This window comes from Odocoileus virginianus, chromosome 32 (genome assembly GCF_023699985.2).
Source record: "Odocoileus virginianus isolate 20LAN1187 ecotype Illinois chromosome 32, Ovbor_1.2, whole genome shotgun sequence".
In the NCBI taxonomy this organism is placed as follows: Eukaryota; Metazoa; Chordata; class Mammalia; order Artiodactyla; family Cervidae; genus Odocoileus; species Odocoileus virginianus.
This window is the reverse complement of record NC_069705.1, coordinates 14,936,997-14,953,936: the sequence shown is the minus strand read 5'-3', so window position 1 is coordinate 14,953,936 and position 16,940 is coordinate 14,936,997.

The window sequence follows — 16,940 nt, the reverse complement described above, 5'->3', positions numbered from 1 at the left end:
AGTGGGTTAAACAAAAGTCTACCTGAAGGCTATGTTTGGTTGATGATCCTACTTTCCTGACCTTACCCCACAGACTTTGGGAATGAATAAATGGTGCAGATCAGAATATACTATCTCAATTATTAATTATAAATACTCTGAGAGTGAGAACAACATGAGATCATCTTTCCAACCATAGAGTGCCTTTTCTGGAATAGGTGCTTAGTAAGTTTCTGTTAAATTGCAGGCAGCCTTCAGAGGGTAAGAATTGGAGAAAATGAGCTGGCTGGATGGAGCGTGCTATTTTAGGTTAGACAGGTTGAGACCACACTTTTTGTAAACTGTATCATTTGGATGTTTTATTAATCACTGCTGCCGGTGAATTTAAATATTTTAATGATTGGTATATTTTACTCTTAGCATGCCCTGGGGCTTTTTTTTTTAAAGAAATGGCAGTTAAAAAAAATGAAAATAGAATCCCTGTTCAATCAGCATTCAAACTACCAGGTTGACACTTGAGTTCTTCCTCCACTCCAAATCTGGGTCAGCATGGCATTCGGTGACTGGGACACCTGCACTGCCTTCCCTAGCAAATTTGACCTGCTGAATTTGGGCTCCTTAAGTTATCTTTCAGGTTAGAACCCTGAAAATTATCCCCTGAAACAATTCTGTCTTTGGAATGTGAATCTCCATACTTCTAACAAAGCTTGGAAGAAGGGGAAAAAAGAAAACAACTTTACCACCACAGTTCAGTCTTGCCTTTGTAACTATTAAAATATCTTCTCTAAATTATAGACTAGCTATCTTTGGGGGAGCCTCTGGGTACAGGCAGATCTCGTTTCATGGCATTTTGCTGCTGCTGCTTTGTTTAACGTGTGAAGGTGTGAGATAATCCTGTTTAGAGCAAGTCTATCAGTGCCATTTTTCAACAGCATTTGCTTACTTTGTGTCTCTGTGTCATGTACTGGTCATTCTCGCAATATTTTAAGCCCTCCACCAGCAATAAGTTTACGAATTCCTAGAGGCTCAGGTGATGCTTAGCATTTTTTAACAATAAAATATTTAAACATTAAGGGTATTTTTTTATATATAACACTATCGCACACTGAATATACAACAGAATGAAAACACAACTTCCACATGCATCAGCAGACCAAAATTCTCATGTGTCTCACTTTATTGCAACATTTGCTTATCTGTGGAACGAAACCCACAATACTTCTGAGGTCTGACTGTTCAGAACTCCTTAAGGTTCTTCAGCATTTGTTAAATCAGAGGTTGGGCAAAGTGAGTTTATTTACCAAACCTGAGAAGAAGGTAACAGTGAAAGGATAGACATGTTGGGGCTTTGATTTCAGTTTTATTTTTAGTGACAAGCGTCCTAGTTCTGTGCCAGGATGCTAACGTAGTCACTCTTGGAAAGAGATTGTTTTCTTGCTCTGTCGCTTCTCTTTTCTGCATTAAAGCATCACTGTCTCATGGAACTGTGGGCACCATCTTTGTTTGTTTTTATGCCAGGACTTTCTCACGGTTGGCTCCCGCCATGGAAGTTTCCAAATTGACCTTTCTCTGTTCCCTCTCCTCCGGCAGTTCATCCAGTGACCACGCTTGTGGAGTCATGATCTGTAACTGTCCTACGACCCCCTTCACCTGCTCATCACTTCCCATCACGACTGCAGTCTTGCTTTTTTGGTGCCAGGGTTTTCTCACTATCCACGTTGCTATCTAATTCTGTAAATCGATAACAGGCAGGGTGTGGAGCCCGAGTCGCGTTACAGAACTGTGATTTTTTTTCTTTCCCTCCCACTCAGCCATTTTGAATTGTCCCTTTTCTGCCAGTTCTTAGACACGGAGTTGAAAAAATACATAAACAGCTTTGTGATTCACCTGAGGGAGTCTTTGACCTTTCCTTTCCATTGTTTTCACTTTTTTCCTTCCTCACTGAGGAATCAACAGTCTGCATTTTGAAACAAAACTCCTTGCTCTCCTCTAATAAAGGTGAAATAGGGTAAGGAAAGATTTTAAAAGACTCCACCGGGAAGAGTTTGGGAGGGATTATGAAAGGAGAAAAAAAAAATGTAGGCCTGAATATTTTAAAGACTATAAAGATATTTCCTTGCAAGCAGCTTCTCTGTGTTCACCCTTCGCCCCTTTTGACCACACAGAACCCTTGACACAGAAACACACATCCACGTTATTCTGTCTTCATAAACACAGTTCTCTGAATTCTGACTTTAAGGAGGATATTCCACGGAGCTAATAAAGTTAAAGCTCTGAGTGAGGTCCCAGCAATATGTTCACATGGTTATACACTCTGTAAAACTTACCAAAGTAAGATATTTTAAACCGCAATTGGCTTTTTTTTCCCATTCCAACTTTTCCAATGACCCACTGTCCCCAGTGACCTTGGGGTGTTTTAAGGATCTCCCTAAGGGAATTCTAGTTGGGGACATATTTAGTTTGGGCTTAATGAGCTACATTTATGTGATTATCTGTCCCTTCCACACAGAGTTAAGTTATTGCCACCCTGGTTTTCAGGAACACTCCCACCTACTGATGAGCTGACTTCAGGGCAAACTGCTTAATTAGAAAGTTGTCACTTAACAGGGAATTTAAGTTAGCCGCTACACAAGAAAAATTTAAATATCTTGAAATCTTGCAAATTCAGTATGAAAGAAGCTCTAAAGAGTTTTCCCCATACTTGGCAATCTTGCAAATTGGTATGACATCACTAATGTTGAGTTATGATGCTGAAATCTTTCCAAATGATTGATACAGGAAATTTTGATCTACCACAGCTAAACTAGGGACTTCCCTGGTGGTCAGGGGCTTCCCTGGTGGTCTAGTGGTGAAGACTCTAGAAGTACTCTAGTAATACTCCCACTGCAGAGGGCCCAGGTTCAATCTCTGATTGGGGAGACAAGGTCCAACATGCTGCAACTAAAGATACTGCATGCTGGGATAAATACTTTGGTGCTTCCAGGTGGCACTAGTAATAAAGAACCCTCCTGCCAATGCAGGAGATGAAAGAGACAAGGATTCGATCCCTGGGTCAGGAAGATCCCCTGGAGGAGGACATGGAAACCCACTCTAGTATTCTTGCATAGAGAATCCTATGAACAGAGGAACCTGGTGGGTTGCAGTCCGTAGGGTCACAAAGAGTCAGACATGACTGAAGCAGCTTAGCATGGGTAGCTAAATTAAAGATACAATTATTTTTTTCTATTCTCTTGGTAGAAAATTATTTTTTATCACATTCATATTATATGAATAGGTAATCAAACAGAAGTCAAAACTGTGGTGAAATATTATAGATGTGTGTCACAAGGTTATTTAATAAAAATATTATATTATTTTCTGGATTTCTGTGATGCTTGTGGCATTTCCCAGCTTTTAAAAATTTGTGATCTGTTATCATTTCCCCTCCCATAGATTTGTGTACCCTAATTTTTTTGCTCTTTTTCTTAAAGGGAGACTTCAAAGTTGTAAAAGCTTCAGGCTGCACAAAACCGGGATCCATACTTGATTTGAAACAACTGAGCTAAGAAACATTATGTGATTTGCCTCAATTATGTAGTTAGTACTTGGTACAAGAACACTTGAAAATAATAAATCTGTGTCCAGAGCTTACCTATTTATCTATGAGGTCATATTGTGTTTTATTTTTATGAATTAAAAAAATTTGTTTATTGACTGTACCGGGTATTAACTGCAACATGTAAATTCTTAGTTGAGGCATGTGGGGTCTAGTTCCCCAACCAGGGATCAAACCCGGGGCCCCTGCATTGGGAGCCCAGAGTCTTAGCCACTGGACCACCAGGGAAGTCCCCATACTCTCTTTTAATGGGGGCTGTTTGGGTTGGAGGGGTTCAGAGGAAAGCAAGGCTCATTCCAGATGTTCTGCTTTAGTGAAAATGGTAGAGGAGGTTGGAGGTGTTAGAGAGTTATGGGGAGATTGTACCCAAAGAACTTAGGTCTTTTCTTCCTCTCTCTGTTCTCATATCTGAAAACAGATATCATAAGATATCTCTCTTTTTTCCTTTCCTGAGTATTGGCTTGGGGGTTTGGGACATTTGTTTGGCTTTTTACTTATTAGGAACAGCACCGGGGATCAAGTGCTACCTGCTATGGACTGAATTTTTTTCCCCGTCAGATTCACATATTCAAGTTGTAAGTCCCAACATGACTATGTTTGGACATAAAGCCCATGAGTGCTAAGTTGCTTCAGTTGTGTCTGACTCTTTGAGACCTTGTGGACTGTATCCCACCAGGCTCCTCTGTCCATGGGATTCTTCAGGCAAGAATACTGGAGTGGGCTGAAATGCTTTCCTCCAGGAGATCTTTCAGACCAGGGACTGAACTCACCTCTCCTCTTCTTCAGCACTGGTGGGCCAGTTCTATACCATTAGCCTCATGATGTACTCTGCATATAAGTTAAATAAGCAGGGTGACACCGCTATAAAGCCCATAAAATGAAAGTGGAAGTGTTAGTTGCTCACTTGTATCTGACTCTTGTAACCCCATGGACTGTAGCATCTCAGGCTCTTCTTGTCCATGGGATTCTACATGCAAGGATACTGGAGTGGGTTGCCATTCCCTTCTCCATGGGATCTTTCTCAACCATGGGTTGAACCCAGGTCTCCTGCATTGCAGGCAGTTTCTTTACCATCTGAGCCATCAGGGAAGGCCATAAGGAAGTTTAAAGATTACACACACTAGTAAAGTAATGCCCCAAATTCTCCAAGCCAGGTTTCAACAGTATGTGAACCGTGAACTTCCAGATATTCAAGCTCGGTTAAGAAAATGCAGAGGAACTAGAGATCAAATTGACAATGTCTGTTGGATCATACAAAAAGCTAGAGAGTTCCAGAAAAACATCTACTTTTGCTTCATTGGTTACACTAGAGCCTTTGACTGTGTGGATCACAACAAACTGTGGAACATTCTTAAAGAGATGGGAATACAAGACCACCTGACATGCCTCTTGAGAAATCTGTATGTAGGTCAGGAAGAAACAGTTAGAACAGGACATGGAACAACAGACTGGTTCCAGATAGGGAAAGGAGTATGTCAAAGCTGTATATTGTCACCTTGCTTATTTAACTTATATGCAGAATACATCATGAGAAATGCTGGGCTGGATGAAGCACAAGCTGGAATCAAGATTGCAGGGAGAAATATCAATAACCTCAGATATGCAGATGACACCACCCTTAAGGAAGAAAGTGAAGAAAAACTAAAGAGCCTCTTGATGAAAGTGAAAGAGGAGAGTGAAAAAGTTGGCTTAAAACTCAACATTCAGAAAACTAAGATCATGGCATCTGGTCCCATCACTTAATGGCAACTAGACGGGAAACATTGGAAACAGTGACAAACGTTATTTTTTTCGCCTCCAAAATCACTGCAGATGGTGACTGCAGCCATGAAATTAAAAGACGCTTACTCCTTGGAAGGAAAGTTATGACCAACCAAGGCAGCATATTAAAAGCAGAGACAGTACTTGACCACAAAGGTCTGTCTAGTCAAAGCTATGGTTTTTCCAGTAGTCATGTATGGATGTGAGAGTTGGACTATGAAGAAAGCTGAGCACCGAAGAATTGATACTTTTGAACTGTGGTGTTGGAGAAGACTCTTGAGAGTCCCTTGGAGGTCCAACCAGTCCATCCTAAAGGAAATCAGTCCTGAATATTCATTGGAAGGACTGATGCTGGAGCTGAAACTCCAATACTTTGGCCACTTGATGTAAAGAATTGACTCTTTGGAAAAGACCCTGATGCTGGGAAAGATTGAAGGCAGGAGGAGAAGGGGACGACAGAGGATGAGATGGTTGGATGGCATCACCAACTCAATGGACATGAGGTTTGAGTAAGCTCCGGGAGTTGGTGATGGACAGGGAGGCCTGGCATGCTGCAGTCCATGGGGTCACAAAGAGTCAGACACAACTGAGCAACTGGACTGAACTGAACTGAGGTCATAGGGGTGGGACTTAATCCGACAGGACGGCTGACCTTATTAGAAGAGGAAGAGATGTGAAAGTGCTCTCTATCTTTCTATCTTTCTGTCTGCAGGTGCACAGAAGAAAGGCCGTGTGAGGACACAGCATAAGGCGGTCACCAATGTGCCAGGATGAGAGGCCCCACCAAAAACTAACTCTGAGAGCAACACCTTACCTTGGCCTTCCAGCCTTCAGAACTGTGAGAAAAGATGTTGCTACCATTGAAGCCACTCAGTCTATGATATTCTGTTAAGGCAATCCAAGTGGATGAATGCATCTTCTATTTCCGATAATCTACTGAAAAATGCAGGAATGAAGGGTTTACTAGCTCAAAGGTGACTGACATATCCTAGAATTGAAATGATTACTGTCTAAGAATTTGAATTGGGTTAGCTGCCTGCCTTCTTTTAAAAGAGTCCTTTGAAATAATTAATAACCAAATATGGGTTAGGAAAAAAATAAGGAAACACTTCTATAACCAAATGAAGAGAAAATATAGTTTCCACAAACTTTTCTTTTCATCACAATTACTTTTCCGATGAGGGCCCAAACTTTTGCACTAATGCTAATCAAATAGGCCACAAAGAGAATGAAGAGCCAAGTTGATAAATGAAGATTCATTAAAGTAGAATAAAGCAAATGTTGTCAGTTATAAATATGTATCACATAGACCTTTTGCAGAAAGGATGTGAAAGTGATGTCAAAAGCTCAGCCTTTTGGTACATCGGCACTGAATTGAGTGTCAGAGAAAGAGTTTTGGGTGGCGTAGAAAAGAATAGCTTTGTTGCTTTACCAGGCAAAAGGGTACACAGCAGACTGCTGCCTCAAAAAACACCGTGTGTCCCAACCAGGGAGGATATGATGGGCAGTTATATAGCAACAGTTCAAGGGCAGGGTTGCTAATAAGATTAGGGTGTATGTAGGGTCTCAGGACTTCCCAGGTGATATCAGTGGTAAAGAACTTGCCTGCCAATGCAGGAGATGGAAGAGACCTGGGTGTGATCCCTGGGTCAGGAAGATCCCCTGGAAGAGGGCATGGCAACCTAGTCCAGTAATTTTTCCTGGGAAATCCCATAGATGGAGGAGCCTGGCAGGCTACAGTCTGTGGGGTGGCAAAGAGTCAGACTCAGTTTAGCTACTAAACACTAGCAGCGGGGGCATTTGCCATCTGCCTCCGCAGGGATCGAATCCTTTTCTGCTGCAGCTGTTGATCTTCACCATGCCCTGAGGAAAGTTCAGAGTGGAGAATGGGGCACTCTGGGCTCTAGGAAACCTGGTGGAACAGGTCTTTAGATGCTTAGATATTTTTCAGGAACTGATTTTATGAGTCCAATCCTTGCATCTGCTTGTATCTAGAAAAGCCCTAAATCTCTTCATGATGACTCCCACTCCTTGTGACTAGCAGAAATCCTTTTGTGAGATATATGCTTGATTGTATGAACTCCTCCTTCACCAATATCACATATATTGACCGTCCCCCCTTTACCTCTTTGGAGCAGTTTCTCAGAGCTCTCTGAGGCGCTGTCTCCCAGGCTACAGTCCTCATTTTACCCCAAATAAAATTTAACTCACAACTGTCACATTATACATTTTTTAGACGTTGACAAGGACAAGAGACACAATGTAGGTGAAAGCTTCTAACACAGTGCAGCCCAAAGCAGGAAGCACTTACTGAATAAATGACTATTGAATGACCTTAATTGAAATGCTGATATTCTGGATTCTAAACTTCTAGAGGCTTTACAGAGATGATCTAGGGCTTTTGCAAATGTTCTTGGTTTGGTGAAAGTAGAACTCCCAGGATATATTCAAAATGCAATTATATTTTTTAACCAACCTTGCCCCAATGTCATATTTTTTCCCCATGGGCGAGTTACTTTTTTTTGCCCCTAGATGGAAAGTTTGGCACATCCCTTAGTTTTTCTGCTCATTCTTAGGTAACTGACAGTTACGTGATCATGAGTCCAACAGCTCAAACACTGCCTTTTCTTGGTAATTGGAATACATCTGATCCAAGATATTAACCAACCTTCTTCAATCTTCCATTCAAAGCACTCTTTTTCTTTCCTTGGGTGTGTAGTTGATTGCAGTCTTCCTTCAAGTTTGGTTTCTTTTATCTCTCGCTCACCTCTTTCGCAGTATAGCGATTTATACCATTTTGTTCCCCTAGTTGGGAACTAGGGAACTGAGAGATGAAAGGATAAGGCAAGACTTTCCCTGGGCTTCATCAAGCTCTCTGAATCTGGTCAATGTTGAGTTGCCTGTCTCTGGGATCTTGGATGGATTCTTCAGAGCTTGTGTGCTAAGTCACTTCAGTTGTGTCCGACTCTTTGCAACTCCATGAACTGTAGCCCGCCAGGCTCTTCTGTCCATGGGATTCTCCAGGTACTGGAGCAGGTTGCCATTTCCTTCTCCAGGGGATCTTCCTGATTCAGGGATCAAAACTGCGTCTCCTACATTGCAGGCAGATTCTTTACTGCTGGGCCATTGGGGAACTTTAGGTTTTTCACAGTTGCATGGAACATACAGGAAACTGTCTTAAAGCTCCATCTTAAGTACTTCAGTTAAATGTTATCGATTGTCTCATACCAGCTCCCCATCCTGCTTTGTAGGGGAGAACTCAGCAGTTCAACAACTCTTTCTGAAGGAAAAGTCACAAATCCTTTTTCTTTCTCTACTGTCTGACTCTGCTTATATTCTTGATCCCTTGGAAGGATCCATGATTTAAGGAGTTTTGTTTCAGTCATCCCTTAAAAATATGAGTGATGCTCATAGCAGTGCTTTCATGGAAACTTCAGTATTTACATTCTGTTCCACAAACAATAAATTGATATCTATCAGACCATAAAAATTTAATCCCTCAGAGGGAGCTGTCCATTACTTGTAACTTTTTATATAATGGGGATCAGCAGAGATTTTTATTTGTAAAGAGCTTCACTGTTAAGAAGATTGGTAAAGGACTGCATTAGTGAAACCACTGTGATCAGGAATTTCTCCATATTTCTAATTGAATGACTATTTCTCATTTAATAAAATATAAGCCTGTTATGTAAACTGAAGCGGCTTCCTGGCAGGTATTGCTGCCACCATGGCTGTTGTTGAAACTAGCCTTAAGGCGGCCAACGGGTCCTGTAGGAACCCCTGGCTTTTCAGATCTTGACCAAAAACTTGGTCACCTTGGACTCCACAGTGCTTGTTCCCATCATCTCACTTCCTGTCTTATTTGTTTAGTAATTTTACTGACAATATGAGAGCTGAGTATAGGGAGAGAGGGTCACAAGGAGAGATCTCATGAAGAAACAAGCAAGGAGCAATATGTGGTTTTTTCCCAACAGGGGCTTTCATTGTCCATTGGGGTCCCTTTGTTTACTGCATCTCAAAGAAACCATGACAACTGTGTTTGTCTCTATTTTCTCTCCCCCTGATGCTCTGGCTCCATCTGTTCAGTATTCACCAATGAAGTAACATTGGTTTTTTTTCTCTGTTTTCATTATAAACAAAAGTACACTTATGTGAGTTGTTTTTTTTTTTTTTTAAAGTAAAAGAAAATAAAAATTGACAGGTGAAAAGAAAAAAAAAAAAACAAGCAGCCTTCTGACACCACACAAAACCACTCCTTCCTTTCTTCCTCCTCCCTTCTGCAGAATAATTAGCAATCTTCCCTCCCCAGCATTTTGTTTAGATCAAGTCTAGCCAAAGACCCTCTTGGAGTAACACTTTGCACACAATATTAATATTTTTGTATTAATCATAACACATCTTTAGAATACTTGGCAGTTTACAAAACGCATTAAAATCTGCATGGCCTCTTGCTACTCTTCCCTGGTGGCTTAGTGGTAAAGAATCCACCTGCCAATGAAGGAGATGCGGATTTGATCCCTGGGTTGGGAAGATCCCCTGGAGAAGGACATGGCAACCCACTCCAGTATTCTTGCCTGGGAAATCCCATGGACAGAGGAGCCTGGTGGGCTGCAGTCCACGGGGTCACTAAGAGATACCACTCAGTGACGACACAAAATAAAAACATACATATTATGGGCATTATTACCTGCGCTTTACAAGCCTAGATATTGTTAAAGATACACTACTTTTGCTACTAGAATTTATGATCTAGATGTAGTCTCACATACAAGTGATAAACTATGAGAAAAAGACAAATTTAAAAAATACGTATATTTGAAAGTTGCTGAGAGAGTAGATCTTAAAAGTTCTCAGTGTAAGTAAAAATCTTTTTGTAACTACGTATAGTGATAGATTGGGCTTCTCAGGTGGTGCCAGTGGTAAAGACCCCACCTGCTGGTGTTGTAGACATAAGAGATGTGGGTTCAATTCCTGGGTCCAGAAGATCCCACGGAGGAAGGCATGGCAACTCATTCCAGTATTCTTGCATGGAGAATCCCATGGACAGAGGAGCCTGGCAGGCTACATTCATAGTGTTGCAAAGAGTTGGACACAACTGAAGCGACTTAGCACACATGCCTGCGTGGTGATGTATGTTAATGAGACTTATTGTGGTGATCATTCTGGAATATATTCAAACACTGACTTATTATACACATGAAACTAATGTAATGTTATATGTCAACTATGCCTCGGTAGAAATGCGTAAAATGGTATCATGTAGCATAGATTAGATAGCAATTACTTTGGATTTGATAAACCACAATAAGACTTTAGGAAAGAGAAAATATTTGGGCTGACTACTAAATGAAAAAGGTAGAATTTTGTCCAACTAAGAAAGAAAAGAAGAGAAGTTTAGATAGATAGATGGGCAAGATTATATATGTATTACTACCTGGGAGAGCATGTAACTTGTTTAGAATAATTTCTGGAAGCTGAGCTTGCTTTTAATTTTATGTTGATTACATATTGTAATAAGGTTTAGCTGTATTGCACCAAATAAAGCAAAATATTAAAGTTAATGTAGCTTTTGTTACTTTAGAAATGTGGTTATTATATTCTTTAAAATTATGTCTGTAGCTTGCATTTTGTTTCTTTTGGACAGAGATGCTTTAGACCGTTACATGAGAAAAGAAAATGAATTCTGATCTTTTTATAGCCATTACATTTTTCTTTATTTTTTTTGAAGCTAATCATATTTTAAAATAAGTGCAGTGTTTTTACTTTTTTTTTTTCTTTGTGTTTGATGTTCTTCAAAGTTTTCACTGTAATTTGGCTAGGTGTAGATTTATTTTTATTTATTCTGCAGAGGATTTGGTAGGCTTCTAATGTGTCTTTCTGAAATTCTGGAAAATTCTTTTCAATTAGGTATTTGAATAAAAATTCTTCCTTTATCTCTATTTTTTTTCCTATTAAGAATGCTTATTTGATGTATTATACCTTTTTTAATTCTCTAGACTACAAGTATCTTAATTATTTTCTATCTCTTTTTCTATGTGTTGAATTATGGATGATTTTCTCAGGTTTTTCTTTCAATTCATTAATTTTATCTTTGTGCTGTTAAATCCTTCCATGATATTTTAATTTTACTGAGATACTGTTGTTTGTTTATGGAATTCCCTTAGATTCTTAAAATTGTTATTTTTTTTTCATACTGTTCTATACTTGCCTTTGGTTTCTGTTCTTTCTTTAAGCATTTTAAACATAATACTTTCAAAGCTTCTTTCTTATTGCTTACTATTTTTAATTTTTAGGCTGCACATTCTTTCATCTACTTGCGTTTTTAATTGTTTCTGATTATACTTAATTATGCTATCTGAAATATTTGGTTATGAACCCAGATTCAGCAATGGCCATTTCCATGGAAGTGATAACTGTAAATCTTGTCTACAGAAATATCTTTATAGTGTGGTCTTGTATGGGTCTCTGATAAAATCTGAATCAGTTTTTGATATGCGTTTCTTGTCTTGGAATTCATGTAAATTCAAATCATAGTCCTGAAAATGGCACTGGTTGGGATTCAGACTCTTTTTCTGAACATGGGCCTGAATGGATGGAAGATTTCCTGTCACACGTCCTTTAGTGTCAAGTTCTTGTAGCCCCTTCTACAGATAGGCTAAGTCTTTGTGACTTTCATCTCATGAAAATAAGATAGCTCTGAAGTGCAGCTCTTAAAGTTACAGCCTGGAATCCCCTCTTTTTCTAGCACCTGAGGATCTTCCTTTCTTGGTGTTGAGTTTGGTTATGTTTCCAAGAACTTTAATTGTGTTTTATTCAACTTTCTTAAGTTGTTTGAACCAGTGGTGTATGTACATCTCTCCATCATTCCAGAAGTATCCTGGTTGATGATATTTACTATTTTTTCAGTAACCCCAGTGAAGTCTTCCATGATTTTGCAATGGGTTAATCATAAGTTGGAAAATGAACAGATTTACATTTAATGTAAATGTAACAGGTTTACAATAATTTACATTATTATAACTGTGCAATTTCATATTTACTTAAAAACTATCTGGAGAAGTCAGTATTTATTTCTTTTTGGATGTAATATCATTGACCCTATTTTTCAGGGGATAATTATTCTATTATTAAGTTTGAGTACAGACAGATATAGCCTTACATCCTGGTCTTGGCCTTTGAAACTTTGTTAGAGATGATTCTTCATGGGTTTCTCATGGTTCTGAAAGTCTTAAGAGATACTGATTGTCCTTTTCATCTCTATTATTTTTCCAAGCGTGTATAGTGATTCACCTTGGAAGGTAGAGATGTCATCTTCTTCTGGATCATAGGGCAGGCATGTCTATTGCCCACTGTAAAAGACTGGGATTCCCTAAGCTCTGGGTTTCTCTCTTGTAATATGTCCAACTCCTTGTGCAGGCATCTGGATGTCACCCCGAGGGACCTGGGCACAAAAGGGTCTGACCCAAATATGCAGATGCTCATCTTGCTTGATTTGCCTTGGCTGATGAAATCATTTATCTCTGACCTAAAGAGTTTCATGTCTTCTGCCAACATCCATGAACCTTGACAAGTTAACGTGTTAAATGATAAGTGAGCTTTCCAGTTCTTGACAGAGATTTACAAGAGGTTATGCTAGGAGGCTTTTTTTTGGGGGGGTGGTGGGGGATTTAACTTAAAAAGAATGGAACAGATTTTGGCACAACTTCTTACTTTTCTACCTGCCGCCTGCCTATTCCAAGCCTGGATGTGAAGGCTGGAGCAGTGGTATCTACCTTGAGATCATTAGGTAGAGATGGATTCTGATATCACTGACTGATTTAACAAATGTCAGCGGCTTCTCAATACTTTGTGATCACGTTAAAAGAAAAGAAAGTGAAGTGAATGAAAACAAATTCTCAAGTCAACAAAAACCAAGACAAAATCAGCTACTGTTAGCTAGATCCTATATTTCTTTGACCAACACCTTCGGTACTATTCCCATTGATCATTTCCCTGAGAAAATGATGTTTATTCTGTATAAAATACTGTGCTAGGTGTTCAGAAGGATAAGGAATGTTCATTATTACCCTGCCCTTGAGGAGGATATGGCTTTTTGGGGAAAATGGTAATTAGCAAAATGAGGTAGTGCTGTAAATTTCCGAAAGAGTGGAACAGGTAATAAACGTTATTGGAACTGAGGGGAAAGAGCCTGGCTGAACTTTACATGCTTGGAGGGCTGCCCAAACCATGGCGTGCAAGGGAGCCATTTCCTCAGGTGTCAGATGAGAACACTGACTAGCATCACATGTTTTGGAACTGTAGTTTTAATAGCAGAACTATTTTATTAATGGACATTTACAAAGACCTTCAATCTATAAACCAGACAAGAGATTCTGTGAAGCACAAACCCAGAGTCAGATCACTGGATGCCATGTCCTCATACCTTCCAAAGTCCAAAAGGCACCTCTCTGAAGCCCTAAAGGTCAGAGAACAGAATTTGAAAATTATCAGGCATGATGACTGCAGAGATATAAAGCTAAAAGAAATTCATTCCTCAAAGATCAAACTTGTCTGAGCTTCAGTGGGTCACAGTGCTAGCCTTATTAACACAGTGAAAACCTAGCCAGACCCCCATTCCTGTATCACTTGACCACGTAGCCACAGACAGCAGCCTAAGCAGAACTCACCAGCCTCTAGACACATGTCATTCAAGAATGTGAGTGAATCAGTTCAAAATTCATCATCATTAATGAGAAAAACCACTCACAGCTCATTCCTTACTGATTGTGGGTAGGTAACTTAGTCCCATTTAGTAAGGGAGGAGAGTTCTTCCTTGGAAATCAGCATTTTGAACATCATGAAAGGAAAAATGCTTTTTAGATTAGCTTCTCCCCCACTGGACCCAAAGAGAGAGGCTATTGTGGTCATTACCTTTTCCGGCATTAAATCTGCTGGGTCTGAGTAGTCCATTTGATTTCAGGTTTATCCTTAAGCCACAGAAATCGAGTTGCTGGGTATTTACTTGGGATTAATGACCACTTAGCAGAAGCTGTGCTTTATACCATTAACCCGAGCCAGGTGCTAATTTCTCGAACATGCCCTGCAAACAGCGGTCATTATTGCTTTTTGAAAGTGTGAATGCTGCCTTAGAAACCACAGGCTTTATTTAAAGACGGAGTTATTTTGATTCGTCAACACGGCATATTTCTGGAGAATGATGCCCTGTGTCCAGGCCAATCTGATTGCCTGGAAACATCTCTTTGTGCTCTTGCCGTTCAGCCGATAATCCACTTCTAGACATGGGACAGCAGGCTGGGAGCTGTAGCAGGTTCTATTTTCAGCACCTAAAATCAATGCCCCCCTCCAGCAGCCTGGTCTGGTGTCTCATTATGTCCCCTGGCCCGTGAGCTCAGCTCAGCTTCCCTCTGCAGGAGATTAAAGCGAGTCAGGGAGTATGATAAATGCTTTCAGTCATATCCGCTGTCATTTGAATAATACTAGGTGTCAGGAAGAAATACATCCCCAGCCAGTTTTAACCAACCAACCTACATTGCTACCCTCCTTCCCTTTAGTGTAGGAAGAAGCAGTGACCCGGAAACCTGGAATGCCCTCCGTCTCCCTCCCCTGCCCCAGCAGAAAAGCAAGTTCTCTTTACAAGTTCTCAGGCTGGGTTGAACATTCTCTCTGGAAAGGTCCTCTTTTCATTCATCCAGCAAAATCCAGAAGTTTCTCCTAGTTTGGGGAGGGGCATTTTCTCTACTTACCAGAAAGGAAAGTGTGTCCATTTTGCCACAATCTTCCAAGTTTTGGGAAGACCACATCAACATTGTTTGACTAAATCTCTTTCTGTTTGTGTGTGTGTGTCTGTGCGTGCTTCTTAATTCTTCCTGACGTGTAGTTGATTTACAACGTTGTGTTAGTTTCATGTGTATAGCAAAGTGATTCAGTTATACACATATATATGCATGGAAAGTATAAATGGACTCTTTGTGACCCCATGGGCCATTCCCTGCCAGGCTCCTCTGTCCATGGAGTTCTCCAGGCAAGAATACTGGGGAGTGTAGCCATTCCCTTCTCCAGGGGATCTTCCCAATTCAGGGATCAAACCCAGGTCTCCCACATGGCAGGCAGATTCTTTACTTTCTGAGTCACCAGGGAAGCCCATATATATGAGAATCTTTTCCAGATTCTTTTCCATTATTGGCTATTACAAGTTTCCCCGTGCTATATAGTAGGTCCTTGCTGGTTATCTATTTTCAGTCTGTACGTGTTTCAATTACCCTCAGTAAATATGCCTACTCATCCTTTGGGTTTTCTACTGATGAAATAGAAGGGAACAAAGTTGTGATGAAAAGCATCATTGGATGAAGGAGTAGGGTATAAGCGTGAGTCCTGGTCCTTCCTCTCAAGTCACACAGCTGTGATGACCTACAGCAACACTGGTGTGGCCAGAACCGGCCTCAGGCAGCACTAAATCAGGCTTCGCTGGTTTTCAGTGGCCCCAGGGTCCTGTTAGAGGCTATTTGCCACTCAGGTGAGTTCCCCTTCATTCATCTTTCAGTAAGCCAGGGTCCTCAGCTCTGTCCCCTCTCCCTGTTGAGACCAGATCTCAGGAAGGGATTTGATGGATTTGCTCTTGGTGGAATATTAGTGGCAGGAATCTTCCCTGAGCAGTAGGAGACTGGCACACCTTAAATGTGGGCATTGAAAATCTGAACGCTCTCAGATAGTGCCATCAGGTGTTCTTGGGATCCAAGGATGAGCGCCCAAGGGCTCCGTTGTATGTGCTGATAAACCGGGGCGCTGAGAAAAGAAAGCCCAGATTTGTAACTTTCGCTGAGTTCACTGGAATAGCTATTCCCGTAATGACTGAGTTCAAGCTACCAACATCAAGGCACTGAATTTGGAGCTGGAAAGAGATTCATATAATCAGCTCCCGTGAGCCACTCTAGCTCTTTTCCTGGCCCCTTTTTAAGGGATTTGCCCAGTGTGGATTTTGCGTTTTTCTTTATAGCTTTCTGAGTTTGCTGGAAGTAAGATAGAGTAATATTAAGGGTTAGACTGAGAAACTTCTCTTTGAATCCTGGATCTCTCCATTACTTACAAACTTTATGGTTTTGGACAATTTAACATCACTGAGCCTTTATTTCCTTGACTATAAAAATAAGGATAATATATATCTCTCAGAGGTGTTCTGAGAATGAAATCATATAAAAGATGTGAAAGAAGCTAGCACATTGTTAGTGGCTCAAAAAAATGGTTATAGAATCTGCCTTTCTGGAAAGAAGTCTCATGTCTATCATATTTATTTACTTCTGTTTAATCTTATCACTGAAGATATATATGAAAGTGGCTGCTGCTTCCACACAAGGAGGCTGGGTCTTCTGTTTCTCTGAGTTTCTTTTTCTGGCTCCTATTCTAATGCTTGGTGAGTCCCTTGCTATGGAACTCAGTCATGAACAAACATCCTCTCACTTTTTTTTTTTTTTTAATAATTTTTGGCCACACTCCATGGCATACGGGCTTCCCTGGTGGCTCCATAAAGAATCTGCCTGTGATGTAAAGAATCCGCCTATGATGCAGGAGCCGCAGGAGACGTGGGTTCAATCCTTGGGTTGGGAAGATC